This window comes from Penaeus vannamei, chromosome 36, assembly GCF_042767895.1.
Source record: "Penaeus vannamei isolate JL-2024 chromosome 36, ASM4276789v1, whole genome shotgun sequence".
NCBI lineage: Eukaryota > Metazoa > Arthropoda > Malacostraca > Decapoda > Penaeidae > Penaeus > Penaeus vannamei.
In genome coordinates this window covers 3,424,209-3,426,708 of record NC_091584.1, presented here as the reverse complement: position 1 = coordinate 3,426,708, position 2,500 = coordinate 3,424,209, and positions in this window count along the sequence as shown.

The following is a 2,500-nucleotide window of genomic DNA, read 5'->3' as shown; positions in this document are numbered from 1 at the left end:
CAACAATAATCATAATGATATTTACAATAATGCTAATGAAAATGATAATAATTAAAATAATAATGATAATGGTAATAGTAATAATAACGATAATGATAATGATAATAATCTGTTTAATGATAGTAATCAAAATAACAATTTTATCAATTATAATAACGATGAGGTAATAATGATGATGATAATGATAATAAAAGAATATACATTTTACTTGTTGCAATTAATGTATAAAAAAATCCACAATATTGATACAATGTATGATTAAACTTAAATTTCCTTTTAATCTTAATTAATGCATTCAGACCCTTAAACGTTATTCAAATCCATTTAACATACTTGAGGGATTTCATTTTTCTTTCGAAATCTACTTAAGATTTAGCTTTGTGTCAACCCCCGAGTCTTCCAGATTTATTTTTTTCTTCTTCTTATTTTTATTATTTTTATTTCTGAACATAGTAATAGTAATAATAGAAGTGACAACCCAACCCCACCCCCACCCAACCCACCCCACCCCTCCCCTCCCCACCCCACCCCACCCCAACCCAACCCAACGTAACCCAACCCTATATCTCCTCTACATTGCCTAGAATCCTCAATCTGAATTATCGCTGCGGTGCTACTGTGCATGAAATTACGAGGCAAATCCTTTTGAAAGGTGAAATTGCCTCTTTGCACTAAATGAATCCACCTTAGGACTCCCAAGGTAGAATAGAATGGGAACTCGCGAATTTCAATTTGTGTGTGCGTGTGTGTGGGGTGGGTGGGGGGGTGGGGGATGGGTGGGGGGTGAGAGGGGCGTGTGTGCGTGTGTGTGTGGGGGGGGATGTTTGTGTGTGTGTGTGTGTGTGTGTGTGTGTGTGTGTGTGTGAGTGTGTGTGGATGTGGGTGGGGTGGGTGTGCGTGTGTGTGTGTGTGTGTGTGTGTTTGTGTGTGTGAGTGTGTGCGTGTGTGTGGCCGTGTGTGTGTGTGATTGTGTTTGTGTGTGTGTGTGCGTGTCGGCGTGTGTGTTTGTTTGTGTGTGCGTGTGCGCGTGTGTGTGTGTTTGTGTGTGTGTGTGTTTGTGTGTTTGTGTGTGTGTGTGTGAGTGTGTGTGTGTGTGTGTGTGTGTGTGTGTGTGTGTGTGTGTGTGTTTGTGTGTTTGTGTGTGTGCGCGCGCGCGCGTGTGTGTGTGTGTGTGTGTGTGTGTGTGTGAGTGTGTGTGTGTTTGATGTACAATGACTTCCGCAGACCTGTCTACGGAAACTAACTTTAACATAACTTAATATAGATAGTTATATAGATAGATGGATAGTTATAGAAAGAGACATATAGGCAGATAGATAGGCAGCCAGACAGAGAAATAGATAGATAAAGGAATAAATAACTAGTTGAATTGATAGACAAATAAATAAATATATAGAGAGATATATAGGTATCCAGACAGAAAGATAGATAAAAGGATAGATAAATGAATAGAGAGACAAATAGATAGTTGAATATATAGAAAAACAAATAGAAAAAATATATAGATATAGATAGATATAGATAGATAGATATAGATAGATATAGATAGATAGATGAATGGATAGATAGATATAGATAGATAAATAGAAAGATAGATAGATATACATATATATATACATCTCTATCTATCGAAATATTCGGATATAGATATACAAAAAATATCCTTGAAAGATTCCTCTGAACATAATTGCGCCCTTTTATCCTGTTATCAATGTGATGGCGAACAGCTGTTCACATGCGACAGCTTGATGTGTGAGAAAAAGACCATTGTCAGTCATAGATATTCTAGATTCTCCTCCTCCTTATCATCATTACTATCATTATCAATATCATCATTATCATTATCATTATTATTACTATCATCATAATCAATGTCATCATCATTCTTATCATTATCATTATCATCATTATCATTATCATTATCTTTATCATCATCATTATCATTATCATTATCATCATCATCATCGTCATCATCATCATCATCACATCATCATCATCAATCATCATCATCAATCATCAATCATCATCAATCATCATCATCATCATGTGCAAACAATGTGTCTGTGTGAACGTATTTCTGCCCATCTATCAACCTATCTATCCCCGCCTATTTGGACTCCCAATCTCATCTCCTTCAACCCTTCGCAAGATCCAACATCTCAGACTTTGCAAAGAAAACCTTAGAGACATAACATCATCCTCTCATCATCCTCCGAGACTCCTACAGGAAGAGCTCTCGACCTTCAGAAAAACCGACGTCCTCTCCCTTCCACTTCAGAAGGGAGACTGAGACATGCCCGGAGTAGAAGCCCGGGCGTCTCCCGAACGAATGGAAAAGGTTTCCCAGAAGTTTCCGTTCGCGATTGCTGTTTGTTTATCTATTGGTTGATTGATTTTTTTTATTGTGCGTTTTCTTTTTGATTTCTTGGTCAGCTAAAAATTACTTTTTCAGCTGTAGAACTTTTTGTTATTTTTTATTGTTATTATTTCTTTGATTTTA